This window comes from Callithrix jacchus, chromosome 13 (assembly GCF_049354715.1).
Source record: "Callithrix jacchus isolate 240 chromosome 13, calJac240_pri, whole genome shotgun sequence".
Classification (NCBI taxonomy): Eukaryota; Metazoa; Chordata; class Mammalia; order Primates; family Cebidae; genus Callithrix; species Callithrix jacchus.
The window spans coordinates 71769770-71788880 of record NC_133514.1 but is presented as its reverse complement, the minus strand read 5'-3'; the positions used below and the strand labels follow the sequence as shown (position 1 = coordinate 71788880).

Here is a 19111-nt window from a genome sequence, read left to right as displayed (position 1 = left end):
ATTCAAGGAATGATATGGAATGACTTAATGTGGTTATCCTTTCCACTTTTATAAGAAAATTGTTGGTAAGTTTCATTTCCACATATGGCTCATTCAGACTATACTAGTTGAAGGTCATTGTTAATGGGCTGAATTTGGGTCTTCCCAAAATTCAAAATTCCTAACACTCAATGTGATGGTATCTGGAGGTGGGGTCTTGGGGAGGTGATTAGTGCTAAATGAATCATGTAAGTGGGGCCCCATGATGGGGTTTGTGTCCTTAAGAGAAAGACACTAAAGCTCCTTTTCTCTGTCCCATGTGAGAATATAATGAGAAGTCAACAGTCTCCAACCCAGAAAAGAGCCCTCACCAAGAACCCAACCATGCTGATACCCTGATCTGAAACTTCTCTTATCCAGAACTGTAAGAAATAAATGTCTGTTGTTGAAGCTGCTAGTCTACAGTCATTTTTTAATGGCAGCCTGAGCTAAGATAGTCATTTAGAAGGTAGCACAATCTAGAGTACTCCTTTAATGATGTGAAACATGGAGTTCTTCATTTAATCAAAAATAGTTAATTATACATACAGTTTTCACTTAAAATTCTGGATTGTTCCCTTATGGAGATGATCATTTCAGGAAAATATTCAACATGATTTTTGAATTCATGGAAAATATTCAAAAGAAACATACTTCTTTAAGTAACAATAAAGCTTCACACTTGCAGAAGATAATGTTTGTCAAATAAATCACTTAATCAGAGAAAATATGAAATGAGGGACTGTTTTACAAATAATAACATAATATAAAACTTTCTTTTTTTAATAATTTCAATTTTATTTTGTATTCAGGGGGTATATGTGCAGGTTTGTTATCTGGGTATATTGCATATTCTTGAGATTTGGAGTACAGATCTTGTCATCCAAGTAGTAAGTATAATACCCAATAGATCATTTTGCAAACCACATCATCCTCCCTCCCTTCTCCATATAGAATTCACCAGTGTCTATTATTCCCATCTTTATATCCACATGTACTCAATGTTTAGATCCCACTTATAAGTGAGGACATGCAGTATTTGGCTTTCAGTTCCTGCCTTAATTTGCTTAGGAAAATGGCCTCCAGCTACATCCTTGTTGCCACAAAGAACATGACTTTGTTCTTTTTTATGGCTGCATGATATTCCATGGTATATATGTGTACCACATTTTCTTGATCCAATCTACAGTTGATGGACACCTAAATTGATTCCATGTCTTTACTGTATGAATAGCATAGTAATGAACATAAGAGTGTATGTGTCTTTTTAGTAGAATTATTTATTTTCTTTTGGGTATATACCTAGTAAGGGGATTGCTGCATTGAATGGTGGCTCTAAGTTTTTTGAGAAATCCCCAAACTGCTTTCCATAGTGGCTGAACTAATTTACATTGCCACCAGCAGTGTATAAGCCTTTCCTTTTCTTCACAACCTCAGCAGCATTTGTGATGCTTTCACTTTTTAATAGTAGTCATTCTGACTGGTGTGAGGTGGTATTTCACTATGGTTCTGATTTGCTTTTCTCGGATAATTAGTGATGATAAGCATTTTTTATATGTTTGTTGGTCACTTAAATGTCTTCTTTCGAGATACGTCTGTTCACATCCTTTGCCCATTTTAAAACTTTCTGAATGGTTGTAACATCTCCCATATTGTGAGGACCAATATTTCATAATTAGAGAGCCTGTGCCATATTCTTTTGATAGCATTTTAGCTTTCACATTGCTGCAGCTTTAATGGGCTCCTGTCTAATTTGCCTTCTGTTCCTAAGATTGATTCCTGGAATTAGTTTCCAAGAAGATACAGTCCAAATTCTGATCCTGCATGTATTCTGATCATGTATTAGGCTGTTGGATCAATAAACATGACAGAGAAGGGGAAATGTCTTTTATTGAAACATAGGCAGAATGATCGCTTCAAACAAAGAGTACATACAAATAAAGAATTAAGAATGTAAAAATATGTAAATGTAGTAAATTAGTAAAAACCCTAATATAGATGCTGTTTTGTATATAAAATATTAAAGCACAATTTTTAATCACAATTATTTTTTGTAAATGACAAAAGTTTAAAAAAGAAGGTAACTCTATATCTTTATCTTTAAAGGTTTTTCTTCTTAGAGTCTTATTTTCCAAGGTTCTAAAGAAGAAAATCAAACAGTTGGTACCATTGTGCAAAGAACAAGACCTTGGTCCTCCTAGTGAATTCTAGCTCACAGCTTGGCACATAGTTTGGGATGGAGTTCAACATTCCTTACCCCCCTCAGCAGGGAAGTTTTTTTTAATGTTTTTTTATGTTTTTTGTCGATTTTTTTTCAATGCACAACTCTATGCAACAATGTTGAAAGAAGGGACAGATGGATAAATGGATGATAAACAGAGAGATATACATAGATGGGTATGGTATATAGTTGAATGGATGTATATGTATCTTTTAAGGAAGGAAGTTTTCAAGAAAGAAATAAAAAAGAGAAAAAGTTTGTTATGCAGTTTTTGTAGAAAAAATGCCAAATGATAATGGCCTTTCTGGAAGTCAGATCATCAACCATAAACCTTAATTATCCATGTAGGAATCAGCACCACCAATTCCCCAATTGCCCTGACTTACATTTTTTCTCACACTCAACATCGGTCAGACGGCTGGGAATAAAGCTAGAGAAATAAAGGACTGAGTGGCTCTACTTCCAGATATGTCTGAAATCTAACCCCTTCTTATTATTTCCACCATTAATCACATTAATCCAAGTCACCAAGGCCGCTTCCCTCCAGTGCTGCGGAAGGCTTTTGTTTTTCTCTGTTCCCCTTGGTATTTCACTACATTTTATACTCAACCTAACAGCCAAATTATCCATTTAAAACACAAAATATATTGTCAGTCCCTGGTCAATAATTCCATGTCCCCAAATAGCCTTCTACTACAACTAGAATAAAGCCTAAAATTTTTAATTGTGGTTTCTCAGGTCCACCATGGTCTGGCTACTGGGTACATCTTCATATCATACAGGTATTGCCTCTTCCTTGTTCTCTCTGACCTAGCCTCATAGGCCTATCAGCTGTGTCTGTTACATAACCAGCGCAATGCAGGGCCTTTTCACATGGCCTGTGATTGGCCTGAGATGCTTTCCTTTCCCTGGGGTAGTGTTTATCCAGACACTTTCTCATTCCACTCTCTGACTCCGCTCGGGTCTTTGCTCAAACATCTTATTTAATTCATCTGTCTAAAATACCTTAGAACACCTTATTTAATTTCTTCCTCACAACACCTTATTTAATTCATCTGTCTAAAATAGATACGCCTACTCTTTCCCTGCTTTATTTTTTACAGCATATGTTTTATATTATGGTATTAGGATTTTTTTCTCCTACAATAAAATATGATTTTCATAAGTAAACAGAATCCCATCTGTCTTGTCTTATACACTGATCAGCTAGAAACATGACTTGTTCATAAGGATTATAAATTAATGAATGAAAAGGGCATTATTATATAAAACACAATTACAAGAGCCTCTTATTAATTTCTACAGTGCAGAATATATTATTCTCCCACTGAAAGAGGCATTATACTCTAAGTAGGTTATAAAATATATTGGATAAAGAAATGACAAAAGCCTATTTTTTAGAAAAATATTGTGAGCATCTAACACAATTTTTCACTCATTTTATAGGATAGAGGTACAATAGGAATATGAATTTGAGCATATATGGGAGCATCTCATTCCAGTGAAAATTGTTTTGATCTCATGTAAGCTCCAGTTGATCTTTGTTTACCAACTGAAGAAAAAAATTAAAATGAAGATAAAATTTTAAAAATCTGAGGAAATAAAAGGACAGAGATCAACCAAAAAGTTCAATTGAATTTCCAGCAATCTGAATAGAGTCAAAAAGAAATTATCTTTTTATTTAAGCCCCACTTATAATGAACACTGTTGAAACATCTTATCCTTACCATATTCATGTCTCATATGTGAACTGAACTACAGAAATGTCCCCTACAACAAAGTTTTCATTCTAGTCAGCTATGGGGAAAAAACAGGTTTTTCTTGATGTCTCTGGATAATTTTAATAGAAACCAAATGAGAAATAATACTACTGAACGTCCATTTTTCTCCAGCCATGTCCAGTTTACAGATAATTCTAGATTTCATCAAAAATATTATAAGAATCTGTGAGGTGGTATTCATCTCTTCTTCAACATTCTATTATTGACTTATTCCTCTCTCTCCAACCCTGTACATTTAATAGAAAATTTATTTATTGAAGATGAAAGTTGGTTGTGACCTTAAAATGATGTGATCTACAAAAGAACAATTAACTTTGAACTCAAAGTGAAATGCACAGTAATGTTTCTGACTGTATCCCCGAGCTTCTTCATTTCTGTATTAGTCAGGGTACTACTGGTCTATGCTGTGCTGAATCTATAAATTACTTTCAGCAGTATAGCCATTTTCATGATATTGATTCTCCCTAACCATGAGCATGGAATGTGTTTCCATTTGTTTGTGTCCTCTCTGAGCACTGGTTTGTAGTTCTCCTTGACGAGGTCCTTGACATTCATTGTCAGTTGTATTCCTAGGTATTTTATTCTCTTTGTAGCAATTGTGAATGGAGGTTCACTCATGATTTGGCTCTCTGTCTGTTATTGGTGTATAGGAATGCTTGTGATTTTTGCACATCAATTTTTTGTCCTGAGATTTTACCGATGTTGCTTATCAGCTTAAGGAAATTTTGGGCTGAGATGATGGTGTCTTCCAAATATACAATCATGTCATCTGCAAATAGAGACAATTTGACTTCCCCTTTTCCTAATCGAATATGCTTTATTTCTTTTTCTTGCTTGATTGCCCTGGACAGAACTTCAAATACTACATTCAAAAGGAGTGATGAGAGAGGGGGCATCCTTGCCTTGTGCTGGTTTTCAAAGGGAATGTTTCCACTCTTTGCCCATTCAGTGTGATAATAGCTGTGGGTTTGTCATAAACAGCTCTCATTATTTTGAGACACATTTTATCAATATCTAGTTTGTGGAGAGTTTTTAGCATAAAGGGCTGTTGAATTTTGTCAAAGGTCTTCTCTGCATCTATTGAGATAATCATGTGGGTTTTTGTCTTCCGTTCTGTTTACGTGATGCATTATGTTTATTGATTTGTGTATGTTGAACCAGTCTTGCATCCCAGGGATGAAGCTGACTTGATCATGATGGATAAGATTTTTGGTGGGCTGTTGAATTTGGTTTGCCAGTATTTTATTGAGGATTTTTGCACTGATGTTCATCATGGATATTGGCCTGAAGTTTTGTTTTTTAGTTGTGTCTCTGCCAGGTTTTGGTATCAGGATGATGTTGGCCTCATAAAATGAGTTAGGGAGGAGTCTCTCTTTTTCTAATGTTTGGAGTAGTTTCAGACAGAATGGTAACACCTCCTCTTTGTACTTCTGATAAAATTCAGCTGTGAAACTGTCTGGTCCTGAACTTTTTCTCATTGGTAGGCTATTAATTGCTGCCTCAATTTCAGAACTTGTTACTGATCTATTCAGGGATTCAACTTCTTCTGGTTTAGTCTTGGAAGGGTGTAAGTGTCCAGGAATTTATCCATTTCTTCTAGATTTTCTGGTTTATTTGCATAGAGGTATTTACATTACTCTCTGATGGTAGTTTGCATTTCTGTTGGATTGGTGGTGATATATCATTTATTGTTTTTTATTGCATCTATTTGATTATTCTCTCTTTTCTACTTTATTAGTCTGGCTAGTGGTCTATTTTGTTGATCTTTTCAAAAAACCAGCTCCTGTATTCATTGATTTTTTGAAGGGTTTTTTGTGTCTCTATCTCTTTCAATTCTGCTCTGATCTTAGTGATTTCTTATCTTCTGCCAGCTTTTGAATTTGTTTGTTTTTGTTTCTCTAGTTCTTTTAATTGTGACGTTAGCGTGTTGATTTCAGATATTTCCTGCTTTCTCTGGTGAGTGTTTAGTGCTATAAATTTCCCTCTACACATTGCTTTAAATGTGTCCCAGAGATCCTGGTACACTGTGTCTTCATTCTCATTGGTTTCCAATAACATCTTTATTTCTGCCTTCATTGCATTGCTTATCCAGTAGCCACTCAGGAGCAGGTTGTTCAGTTTCTATGTACAGCTGGTTATTTTGCCCATTCATTGATGCAGTTTCTTCATAGTGTCAGTGGTTTTTACAATTGGATATTTTTTGCAGTGGCTGGTACCAGTTGTTCCTTTCCATGTTTAGTGCTTCCTTCAGGAGATCCTGTAAGGCAGGCCTGGTGGTGACAAAATCTTTCAGCATTTCCTTGTCCATAAAGGATTTTATTGCTCCGTCTATTATGAAGCTTAATTTGACTGGATATGAAATTCTGGGTGGAAAATTCTTTTCGTTAAGAATGTTGAATATTGGCCCCCACCCTCTTCTGGCTTGTAGGGTTTCTGCTGAGAGATCTGTTAGTCTGATGAGCTTCTCTTTGTGGGTAAGCCAATTTTTCTGGCCACCCTTAGCATTTTTGCTATCATTTCGACCCTGGTGAATCTAATAATTGTGTGTCTTGGGGTTGCTCTTCTCAAGTAGTATCTTTGTGGTGTTCTCTGTATTTCCTGAATTTGATTGTTGGTCTGCCTTGCTAGGTTGAGGAAGTTCTCCTGGATAATATCCTGAAGAGTGTTTTCCAATTTGGTTTCATTCTCCCCATCACTTTCAGGTACATGGATCAAATGTAGATTAAGTCTTTTCACATAATCCTATATTTCTTGGAGGCTTGTTCATTTCTTTTCACGCTTTTGTCTCTAATCTTGTCTTCTCATTTTTCTTCATTGACTTGATCTTCAATATCTGATATCCTTTTTCTGCTTGATCGATTCAGTTACTGAAACTTGTGTATGCTTCATGAAGTTCTTCTGTGTGTTTTTCAGCTCCATCAAATCATTTATGTTCTCCTCTAAACTTGTTATTCTAGTTAGCATTTCATCTAACCTATTTTCAAAGTTTTTAACTTCCTTAAATTGGGTTAGAACATGTTCCTTTAGCTCAGAGAAGTTTATTATTACCCACCTTCAGAAGCCTGCTTCTGTCAATTCATCAAACTCATTCTCCATCCAGTTTTGTTCCCTTGCTGGTGAGGAGCTGTGATCCCCTGGAGGAGAAGAGGCATTCTGGTTTTTGGAATTTTCATCCTTTTTGCCCTGGTTTCTACCCATCTTCGTGGATTTATCTACCTTTGGTCTTTGAAGTTGGTGACCTTTGGATGGGGTCTCTGAGTGGTTGTCCTTTTTATTGATGTTAAAACGATTTCTTTCTGTTTGTTAGTTTTCCTTCTAATAGTTAGGCCCCTCTGCTGCAGGTCTGCCAGAGTTTGGTGGAGGTCCACTCCAGATACTGCTTGCTGGGAATAACCAGCAAGGCCTGCAGAACAGCAAAGATAGTTACCTGTTCCTTCCTCTGGTACCTTTGTCCCAGAAGGTTACCCACCAGATGCCAGCCACAGCTCTCCTGTATGAGGTGTCTCCTCAAGGGTCAGGGAGCTGCTTGAGGAGGCAGTCTGTCCCTTATCAGAGCTCCAACACTGTGCTGGGAGATCCTCTGCTGTATTCAGTGCTGCCAGGTAGGGATATGTAAGTCCGCTGAAGCTATACCCACAACCATCCCTTTTCCCAGGCTGTCCCAGGAAGGTGGGGGCTTTATTTGTAATTCCCTGACAGGCTGCTACCTTTGTTCAGAGATGCTCTGCCCAGTGAGGATGGAATCTAGTAACACAGTCTTCCTGTAGATAGAGGACTTGCTAAGCTGCCATGGGCTCTGCTCAATTCGAACTTCCCAGCAAATTTGTTTACACTGTGATGTTAAAACCACCTACTTGCATCTCAGCAATGGTGGATATCCCTTTCCCTACTGAGCTTGAATATCCCAGGTAAAGTTCAGACTGCTGTAAAAGGCTGGGAGAATTTCAATCCAGTGATTCTTAGCTTGCTGGTCTTCATGGGGGTAGAACCCACCAAGTCATACAGGTTGGCTCCTAGGCTTCAGCCATTTTCCAGGGGAGTGAACCATTCTGTCTCACTGGTATTCCAGGTGCCACTGGGCTATGAAAATAAAAAACTATTGTGGCTAGCTCATTGTCTTCCCAAATGGTCACCCAGTTTTATGTTAGAAACCCAGGGCCCTGGTGTTACAGGCACTGGAGAAAATCTCTTGGTCTGCGGGTTGTGAAGACCATGGGAAAGCACAGTATCTGGGCCACGGTGCAGGGCACAGTCCCTAATGGCATCCCTTGGCTAGGAGAGGGAGTTCTTGGCCCATTGCGCTTCACCGGTGAGGTGACACCCCACCCTGCTTTGGCTCAACCTCCTTGGGCTGCATCCACTGTTCAACCAGTACAAATGATATGAACCAGGTGCCTATGTTGGAAATACAGAGATCACTGCCTTCTGTGTCAATCTTGCTGGGAGCTGTGTACCAGAGCTGTTCCTATTCAGCCATCTTTCCAGACTGTGTATGTCTTTTTTTAGCCTCTTAGCCTCTGGTGGTTTGCCAATAAGCCTTGGTGGTCTTTACTTATAACTGAAAAACTCCAAAGTCAACCTCTGCCTTTATGTGGCCTTGCCCCTCCATTTGTCTGTATCTCAAATCCCCTTCCATTTTTCCATTACATGTGTACACATATATATATGTGTACACACACACATATATATACATATATACACACACATATATATATACATACATACATATATATATATATATATATATATATATATATATATATATATACGTGTATATATATATATAATACTTTTTTAAAATTTTAAGTTCAGGGGTATATGTGAAGGATATCCAGTAGGTAAATGTGTGCTATGGTGGGTTTACTGCATAGATCATCTCAGCATCTATTAGCTGTTCTTCCTATTGCTCTCTCTCTCCTCCAATCTACCCCCACCACAGGTGCCCAGTGTGTGTTGTTTCCCCCTACATATGTCCACATTTTCTCATCCCTCAGCTCTCACTTATAAGTGAGAACGTATGGTATCTGGTTTTCTGTTCATGTGTTAGTTTGCTGATGATGATGGCTTCCAACTCCATCCACATAGCTGCAAAAGAACTAATATTCTATATTTTTATGGCTGCATCATATTCTATGGTATATATGTACCACTTTCTTTATCCATTCTATCATTGATAGGCATTTAAGTTGATTCTATTACTACACTGTTGTAAATAGTGCTGCAATGAACATATACATGTGCATGTATTTTTATAATAGAATGATTTATGGCCCTTTGGGTATATACAGAGCAATGGCATTGCTGGGTCAAACATCAAACATTTATACTATATATTATATTATATTATATTATATTATATTATATTATATTATATTATATGTTATATTTTATTTATATATACACACACACACACACACACACATATATGATGATCTCCTCCTGAGATCCCTAACTTAATTATACCTACATATACCTTATTTTAAAATGAGATCACATCCATAGATATAATAATGAGGAGCTGGACATAGGTTTAGAGGACACTATTCAACTTATTACAGTAATACACATAGCTTCCACTTCCATCCCCTCAGTGCCAAGTTAACTTCAAAGGAGGTAGAAAGTCTCTTCATGTGCCCAACAAAGACAGAAGAATTGAACACAACAAACACTAATAATCTCTTCCAAAACTACTAGTGCACAACTGAGAAAATGTGGCATAGTGTTGGCTCAGTAGTGTCTCTGAAGTGTCTTGGAAGGGAGAGTTGAAAGATAAGAATTAGGAAAGAGACAGAGTTGGCTATAGTCAAAAATAGAGTAATCATTATGAGTACCTGTTTCATACATTTTTGTTAGAATCATGCCTTTAATTCTGATATTTATGCTGATATAGTTCTAACAGAGTAGGGAAGAAAAATCAGTCTGGTTAAATATTGTTTTCACAGTTTCTTGTTATTTGCTATAATGGATTGAATTGTGTTTCCTCAATATTCATATGTTGAAGTATTCATCCTCAATGTGACTATACTTAGAGATAGGGCCTTTAAGGAGGAAATTAAGAATAAACAAGGTTATAAAGGTAGAAATCTAATCTAATAAGACTGGTGTCCTTAAGGAGCAGAAAAGACATGAGAACAGTCTCCTCCATGCGCATGTGTGCATGTACAGAAAACAAATCATGTGAGGACAAGAAGAAGATACCATCTGCAAGCCATGGAGAAAGGCCTCATCAGAAACCAATTCAGCAGAACCCAGATCTTGGATTTCCAGTCACCGACATTGTAAAAAAATTAATTTCTATTGGTCAAGCCACCCAGTCTGGGGTATTTGGTTATGGCAGCCCAAGTCAACTAATACAGGTACCCTTATATCACACACTGCATCTCCTCATAAAAATTTTAAAATCTAGCTTAGCTGAGGTTCTGTATTAAATCCTACAAATTTCCTATGTCTCAACTTACTCAAATGTTACTCAAAGTGGTTATTTTTGCTCTGAGTGGTTATTTTAGACACACACACATATTTTTCCTAAAGCATACATATTTAGTTTTGTTTTAATAGGTTACTTTCAAAGATCCAATGCTTAAACTTAATTTTTATACATTTCCTTACTTGCAAGTGGATTTTTTACAAATTGTATTTTTTTAACTTTATTGATGTATGATTGGAGTGCAATAAACCACTTTAAGTGTGTGGCCTTTGGTCAGTGTTGGATATAGATACTTTATGAAACAATAGCCACAATAAAGAAAATAGGCATTTCCATTATCCCCCATAATTTGTAACCACTAATCTGCTTGTTATCACTATAGATTAGTTTGCCTTTATATAAATTTAAGTGAAAAGAATCATACACTCTGTACTCTTTGTTGCCTAGCTTCTGTCCCTCAGCATCATATAAAGGCATACAGAAAACAGAAACATATTACTTAATTTAAAAAAATACCAAAATTACTCATGAGAAAGCCCAGATATCAGAATTATCAGACTTTAAAACAACTGTCTTAAATATGCTTAAACAGCTAAAGAGAAACATGGACAAGGAATCAAACAAAATAAGAAAAAGATTTATGAATGAAATGAGAATATCAATGAAAACAAAATAAAAACTTTTTTAAAAATAAATAAATTGAAATTCTAGAGCTGAATGGTATAATTATTCAGATAAAAACTCATTTGCACGTTAAAAGTTACTGTGGTATCATCTCTCCCCAGTTAAAATGCTTTTATCCAAAGGCCAGGCAATAACAAATGCTGGCAGAAATGTGGAGAAAAGGGAATGCTCATACACTGCTGAGGGGAATGTAAACTGGTACAATCACTACGTTAAGGTTCCTCAAAAAACTAAAAATAGAGCCACCGTATGATCCAACCATCCCACCACTAGCTATATATCATACAAATCTGTGTATCAAAGAGATACATACACTCCTGTATTTATTGCACCACTATTCACAATCGCCAATAGATACAAGCTACCTAAGTGTCCATCAATGGAAATGGATAAAGGAAATGTGACACATATACACAATTGAATATTATTCAGCCATGAAATAATGAAATTCTGTCATTTGCAACGACATGGATGGAACTGGAGGACCATTAAGTGAAATAAATCAGTCACAGAAAGACAAATGTTACATGTCATCATTCATCTGTAGGAGCTAAAAAACAAATTTATAGAGCTAGACAATAGAATGACAGTTGCCAACAACCAAGAAGGGAAGCAGGGTGGGGGAATAAAGTAGGAATGGTTAATGGGTACAAAAATACCGTTAGATAGAATGAATAAGCACCAGTATTCAGTTCCACGGTAGAGTGAGCATAGTTAATAATAATTTATCATATATTTAGAAGTACCTAAAAGAATAGAATTGGAATGTGCCTAACACAAAAAAAATAATAAAGGCTTGAGGTGATAGACCCTAATTACGCTGATGTCATCATTATACACTGTCTGTATCAAAACATTACATGTGCCCTAATAAATATATTCCATCATTTCGTTATATAATAGTTAAACATAAATATTTTTTTAAAAATTTAAAAAAACAAAGTTGGCAAAAGAATATAAATTATAAATATTAAAGTGGAGATAAATAATGGAAATGCAATAAAGAGAATCGATGACAGCAATTGTTTATTCGTTGAAAACATCAACAAAATTGACAGAAACTTAACCATCCTTTTCTTGGGGTTGCGCTACTGTCCAATGAGCGCATAGTGAGGGCGGTACTGCTAATGCCTAAACAACACACTCGCATCAACTAAAGCTTTGCTTTAAATTGGTGCATGTTTTGGAAAAAATGAAAACCCTTTTTAATTAAAAAAATTTTTTTAATAAAAATGATTGACACAAACTTTTACCTAGATTGACAAAGAGAGAAAATATAAATAAATATAACTAGTAATGAATATGTAGACTAAGTTTGTAAAACCCACAGCCTGCAGGCCGCATGCAGACCAGGACAGCTTTGAACGCAGCCCAACACAAATTCATAAACTGTCTTAAAACATTATGAGGTTTTTTTTTTTTTGCATTTTTTTAGCTCATTACCTATTGTTAGTGTTAGTGCATTTTATATGTGGCACAAGACAACTCTTCTTCCAGTGTGGCACAAGAAAGTCAAAAGATTGGACAGCCCTGGTGTAGTCATTACTATAGATCTTGCAGAAATAAGAGAGATTAAAAGACTATATTAAGAACAACCATTTACAAATAAATTACATAACAAATAAATGACAAATTTCTAGACACTTGCAAATCATCTTAATAACTCAAGAATAGAAAATCTAAAAGAGCTCAGTAAAGAGATCAAATCACTAATCAAAAACCTCCCAACAAAGAGAAGTCCAGGACCAGATGACATCCCTGGTACATTCTACCAAACATTTAAAGAAAAATTAACCCAATGCTTGTCAAAGATTTTCAAAAGAATAGAAGAGTAAATACTTTCTAACTTATTTTATAGACCAATGTTTTCTTGCTACCAAATTCACAAAGACATAAAAAAAAACAAAAATTATAAACCAATATTTTACACTAATATTCCTTATGAATATAGATGCAAAATTCCTTAAAAATGAATTCAGTGGCATAGTTTAATTGTTTTAATTAAACACACTGACCAAGTTAGGATTTATCACAGAAATGCAAGGATGATACAAATAAAAAACTTACATCACTAGAAAAAGGGGAAAAAAAACCTCATGATCATCTCAACTGAGGCAGAAAAATTTTTTGGCCAAAATCAAACACAATTTCATGATTTAAAAAACAATTCAGAAAAGTGGGAATAGTCATCTTGAGCATGTAGATAGTCATCTACATGTCATCTCCAGGAGACAAAGGTGTTGAAATTTTGGTAAAGATTTGGTTGAACATGTAGATCTGCTCAACCAAATCCTTACCAAAATTTGAACACCTTTGTTTTGTAGAAAAGTCAATCTTCAAATTCATGTGTACTCTCAAGAAGTCCCAAATAGCCAAAACAACCTTATGAAAGAAGAGCAAAGTAGGGAACTAAAACTTCCTAATTTCAAAACTTACTGCCAACCACACTATCAAAACGGTGTGGTACTCATATAAGAATGTACAAATGAACTAATGTAATAGGATTGGAATTGTAGAAACAAACTCATATCTATACCAACTGACTTTTTACAAGGAATGAAATCCATTCACTGGGAATAGTCTCCTCAACAGATTCTACTGGAATAAATAAATGAGTTCCCACATGGAAAAGAAAGAAGTTGGATCCCTACTTCACATCCTATACAGAAATCAACTCAAAATGGATTCACAGCCTAAATGTGAGAGCTAAAATAATATAACTCTTAGAAGAAAACAGTAAGCGTAAGTCTTAATTACCCATGACATGGAAATAGACCCTTAGATATAATATCAAAAGCATGAGCAGCAAAAGAAAAATAGATAAATGGGATTAATTTAATTTTTAAAATTAAAATTTGTGTGCATTAAAGAACATTATCAAGAAAAAGACAACCCGCCAAATGGGAAAATTATTTGCTAATCATGTATCTGAGAATGGTTTAGTATGTAGAATATATGAAGTACTCCTACAGCTCAACAAAAATAATCCAGTTAAAAATTGGGCAAATGACCAGAATAGACATTTTTCCAAAGATATACAAATGGACACTAAACACAGGAAAAAATGCTAAACATTATCAGACATTCAGGAAATGTCATAAGTCAAAGCCACAATGAAATGCTATTCCACACCTACTTGAATAACTAGAATCAAAATGTCAGAAAATTCCAAGTGTTGACAAAGATGTGGATACATCAGAACACCAGTACATTGTTCATTAGAATATAAAATTCAGTGCTGTGGAAAGCAGTTTGGCAGGTTTTGAAAAGCTAAATATAGAAATACTGTATGAACCCATAATTCTACTCCTACGTGTATACCCAAAAGATTTAAAGATAGGGACTTAAACATTTGTATGCCAAGGTTCATTGCAGTATTATTTACAATCAGCCAAAAGTGAACACAATCTACGATTTTTAATAAATGGATGATGAATAAGCAAAATGTGATGTATACATAGAATGGAATACTATTCAGGTGTAAAAAGCATAGAGATTCTTACACATTAAAATGTGGATGAAACTTGAAAACATCGTGCTAAGTGAAACAAATCATATGCAATGGGGAAAATATTGTATGACTCTGTTTATATAAAATATCTAAAAAAGGAAATTTTGTAGAGACAGAAAGATAAGAGATTATTGGGACTGAAGAAATGTCAAATGAGAAGTTATTGCTTAACGATTATAGCATTTCCACTTGGAATGATGAAAGGCTTTAGAAATAACAGTGGTTTACACTGTAAATAGATTTAATGTCACTGAATTCTACACTCAAAAATGGTTAATATGACAAATTTTACATGTACCACAATCAAAAATAAACATCAATATTTAAAAGGTTAATATTTTATGATGTCACATACTTATTTCCTTAAAACATTCTTCTAACAGGCTGAACATCAGATATGATATTTTAATTAAAAATGTCACTGAAATATATATAACATAACTCCCAAATTATTTTTTCTACTTTTTAATGACAAAGAAATAGTAGTTATACATGCATATGACACCTTCCAAAACTTATTATGAAATAGAATTTTGCAAATCACAATAAGGAAAATTGGTTGTCAAAGAAACACTTGTCTAGTTGACCAGTGCATTCCCAGCTGCTTACCTTTTAACAAACAAATAAATAGCAGAGTGAGTCCTTTATAATGTATTAATTTCTTTGGTATAATATTTATATATATACTTTTGTGAATATACTAATATTATTGAACACTTTTATACACAAATGATATCTACCTGCATTCTCACTGTAGAAATGGAATATAAGATAAAGCAAATACTGCCTCCCTATAACCACACCCTCCTACCCCAGTGCCATTTCTACTTCCTATAGAGAAAAATCAGTTTTTGGTCATTTTTTACCCTTAGAGACATCAAAACAGAGTGCCGTACTGGGCTGGGGTGGAGGGTATTCTTATAATGTTAGGTTTACCTGATTAATTTTACGGCATGAAAAAAACAACTGGGGGGACCTATATATTTTGGAAGCTTGCTAGAAATACTGGATGTTTTACACATATGATCTTATTTAACACAGCAAAACTTTAAAGTGTAAATCACTATTTCTATTTAGATTTAAAGAGATTGAGGAGAAGATCAAGTGAATTTCCTGTGATAACACAGCTAGTAAGTAACAGAATCAAACCTTTCTGCCTGTCAAACTGCCCCCATGATAATCTGAAGGTCACACTAGGGAGGGCAGCTCATTACTAAGAACAAAACAGAATGAAAGGTGAGTAGGACAAAGAATGTTTGTTTTTCCACTCCTAATAGTTCTATATCTAGAAATGGTTTTGAAGTTTGCTGGGTTTTTTCTGCAAACAGATATTTGCAGAGCATTGTTTTCTGCAACACTGACAGTGGTGACTGTGTAGTGGACATGTTCCGTAAATCTTGTTTCTTCATCAATGTACAGTGATGAAGTAAGATAGAAAGGATAGATAGGAATAGGAGAAATCTGTTCTAGATATTTTATAATCTCCAATAGACAAAAGAAAATGTAGAGTTTACTTTCCACTTCACGAGAGGTAGCTAAGAAATTTAATCATGCTCTTTTAACAGCGAAGATGGTATCTTTGCTAGTCAATGAGAAAACACAAAAGGCTTAAGCCAAATTGATTACACTCTGATTCCCCAGATCTACACCACTTCGTGCATGACAGAAGCCTCTGAACTTCTATGTGAATGCTGTAAACAGTGATCCAGGGCAGTCAGAGTAGCCTAACTTTAGTATCAAATGGAAGCAAATCTGCCTTTTGATGTTTTTTTTTTTTTTAAAGTCTCTAACTGGACTAGCAGAGCAGTGTCCTTTTGGTCTTCAAAAATCTGATTCATCTCCAGGAGAGTAATATTGAATTTCCTGATTAGAAAAATTATTTCACAAAGACTTGAAGCAACAGTGTTCCTTCTTTTAACAGTGCCCCTAAACAGGTACAGTTTACCTCTGGGCTCCGCTGAGCTCCTGTATATGCTTCACTGTTGAAGGGACTTTTAGTAGATGCTATTAGAAGGACTGGGCGAATGTAGCTTACACTATGGCAAATGATTGCAGCACACTGCACTACTAGAAAGACCATGCTGTAACCGGAGTAACTGCAGCCAGATTCCCTGGTTCCGACTCTGGCCGTCTGGGTGAAAACCAGGAGTCCTAACTGCTTGACCACCAGGGAAGCATGGTAGCTGCAGCCAGAAATCAGGCTCTCGGCCTTCCTAATCCGAAGAATGGGGAAAGGGGCACCGGAGGTGAATTTTGCAGTTGAAATAGAACTCTTGGTCTCAAAGAGTGTGCAACAGTGCAGTTTATTAGGCAGAGTGAAAGGACAGCTCCCACGCTTTCATGGAAGGGGATCCAGAGAGAATTACAGCCCAGGCTGGGGTGGCTAGAGTTTTTAACCTTGAGTTATTTCCTCCCCATTCATGTTCTTGTCCAATGAAAGGAGTGCTTTCAAACTTCCTCTGGACTGATTGATCTTTGACTCTGTTACCAGACTGGCTACATGTTTTATCACACTGAGTCACAGAGCCCCCACCTCCAAGAAATAGAGGTGGGAAAATCAGATACAAAGGCCCTACCTGGCTTGCCAGAGGCTGGAAGGTGAAACAAAGGGCCCTACCTAGCCTGCCAGGGGCAGGAAAGTGAAACGAAGCATCCTAGGTGGCCAGAGGCAGAAAAACAGAGAATTACTGCACTTGAAACAACCCTCGGATCTGACCACAGGAAGTCCCTCCAACACAGTCCCTCACTACTAGGGAGATATGGTTTTTCTATTAACCACAGTGAATTTATTTTAATTTCAGATTAAACCTCACATTTGAAGTTAGCAAGGTCAGAGGTCCTGTGACCGAATTGCAGACAATCAGCTCAGGTCGCTCCCTGATAGGATGTGTTCTCCCAGGCCCATGGTCCCTCATTCACCCAAGAATAGGGGAGAGGACCCCGCCAGGTATGGTGAGTGAGCTCATTTAAGTAAAAATTGGACCCCAAAGAGTTTTACAGAAAGTGATTTAGGCAGAGAAAGAAAAGGGAGAAATAGAGAGTGAGCTCTCCTGCTGTCGTGAGAGGGGATCCAGAAATGGAGTCCACTCAGATGTGAAAGAGGGGAATTTTTAACCTGGAGTTATTCCCGCCCTATTCAAGTTTTCTGTTCTATGAAAGGAGTGCCTTTAAACTTCCACTGGAGTGATTGATCTTTGATTTCTGACACCTGATTTGTTGTTTGGCCCACAGTCCTCCCATAGCTTTTTGTGGGCTTTTCTAGACAAAAGGAGCTCACCTTCGCAGTCTATCTTCCAGTGCCTGCCAAAGTTAAACAAAGACCTCTAAGGTCCTGGATGGAAATGTGAAAGAAGGCAGGTCAGGCATGTAGCTGGGAAGTTCTTGCCTTTAAAACCACAGCCCTTGTGGACCCAAGGAGAAAATACATTCCCTCAGTCCCTTGTATGTATGGTGATCAATTAATATTTTTAAAAAGGGAGTTCAATTTAGTAAGAAGAAAACAAACTTTCAATCTGGAATAGTCCTTAAAGAGCAAATATTCACTAGAACTACAGGCAGTTCCTTCTTTGCTTTGTGTTGTTTTAGTTTCTTTAGGCATGCTGTCAGTCAATAGTTTAAAGACAGAGGCACCCCAAACTCTATATATCACAACAGAGTTTTGCACTGAGCTAGCCTCCAAGCCTCTAAGATGTCAGATGTCAGATGCTGAAAAAGAACCAAACTTTTTTTCAATCTTTTTGTTAAGGGGAAACCATACATTTCTTCCGCAAATCTGATGCTAGTCTACAATTCTAATGCAATAGGACATGTCCACTGGTTACTTTATTATTATTAATTAGTTTCAGGGACATTTCTTAAAAAAAAAAAAAAAAGAAAGAAAAACTTATCTTTTCTTTCATTATATATAGAAGAGAATATTACCTTCCCTTTTTGGCTCTAGTATCCAGGAATCACACAGGTAAATTTAATACTTAATTGCAGATACTATATTAGCCTATATCATTATATTTACTCTAATTTTTATGTTTCACTAATTTCCTCATTTTTACTTGAATAGCATTATTGAATTTGTATTATGTTATTGTATTTTCTACTATGACATATTAAAGATATTTTTAAATGGTTGGATTACAAGTAATAAATATAGCATATACTTCATATGTTGTAGCTTCTACAAGGAAAATTATTAGCAACATTTAGTGATCTGCATAAAATAGAAACTTTACAAGAATTAGTGGATCATTAAGAGTATAGCAAATAATTGATGCCACTTTGAACAGCATAGTCTACATCTGACTTAGAGTAACACATCTTTAGAAACATTATCACTTTCTTGCCTTGTGATGGACCATCCTTCAATTTTCTATATTGAATGGTTCAAACCAAAGAACAAAAAATAGGCAGTGCCATGCCAAAGAGTAAAGCTTTGTGTATTCTGGGAAATAATGTTTATTAAAAGGAAGAGTTTG

The 19111-nt window shown here is 35.9% G+C and overlaps 1 long non-coding RNA gene and 1 other non-coding gene across 6 annotated transcripts in view; one reads left to right on the top strand and one right to left on the bottom strand.

The window, feature by feature from the left end:
• The window catches only part of LOC118146861 (uncharacterized), a 294849-nt gene that overhangs the window by 39800 nt on the left and 235938 nt on the right, over positions 1–19111 (bottom strand). The window lies entirely within an intron of this gene.
• Positions 12197–12322, top strand: LOC118147070 (U4atac minor spliceosomal RNA). Its single transcript, XR_004733240.1, has one exon. It is a non-coding gene; the product is annotated as a U4atac minor spliceosomal RNA (small nuclear RNA).